Source organism: Mastomys coucha, unplaced genomic scaffold (assembly GCF_008632895.1).
Source record: "Mastomys coucha isolate ucsf_1 unplaced genomic scaffold, UCSF_Mcou_1 pScaffold18, whole genome shotgun sequence".
Taxonomy (NCBI): Eukaryota; Metazoa; Chordata; class Mammalia; order Rodentia; family Muridae; genus Mastomys; species Mastomys coucha.
In genome coordinates, this window is record NW_022196900.1 from 48,145,162 (window position 1) to 48,145,880 (window position 719).

Below are 719 nucleotides of genomic sequence, written 5' to 3' on the forward strand. Positions count from 1 at the left end.
TATATATATATATATATATATATATATATATATATATACCATAGGTTTGGGATCCTGTATTTCCCTTGGTTTCAAGAAATTTTTATGTTTCCCTTGGACTTCTCAGTGGCCTTTTGTTTGTCTGTTGGAGAAAGTGAAAGCAGGGTGCAGCCAGGACCTCATTAAGCTTCTTTGTGGACCTCCATGGACCATGTACCTGTAGACAGAAGCACTTACTGAAGCCGTAGCATTGCTCAAGGCTGCTTCAGTTTACCCCTGTGGTCAAAGAAACAATAGACCACAGGTAAGTCTTGTCTTAACCCTGGCAGGCACCCATGCTTGGATCTGTGAGAAGGAATGGTTGGTCCTCACACTGCTATGATTCTACGCTCCACTGGCCCTATCTCCGTCTCAGAGGGCAAGTTCTCCAATTCCCTGTATCCAGCACAGCTTGTTAGGACTCTGTTCATTCACCCGTAGCAAGAAGGAGTTTCGCCCACCTCTAGTGAGGTAGATGGCATGGCAGCGCTCGGATATTTTGTATCTGTTGCTATGCCAATTCTTTTAATATTACAGTGTGTTAGTTTCTCCCAGTTGTTTCTTGTACTTGCCTCAAAATGCAGCTCCATACCTATTGCTTAATGTTTTCTTTGTGGCCTCTACTCATCCATTTTGTAAAGCCATCTTAAAAATACCACATGAGTATAATTCTCTCTCTCTCTCTCTCTCTCTCTCTCTCT

The 719-nt window shown here is 42.7% G+C and overlaps 1 protein-coding gene across 1 annotated transcript in view; it reads right to left on the reverse strand.

The window, feature by feature from the left end:
- Hacd4 (3-hydroxyacyl-CoA dehydratase 4) overlaps positions 1 to 719 on the reverse strand; it is a 28,731-nt gene that overhangs the window by 8,076 nt on the left and 19,936 nt on the right. The window lies entirely within an intron of this gene.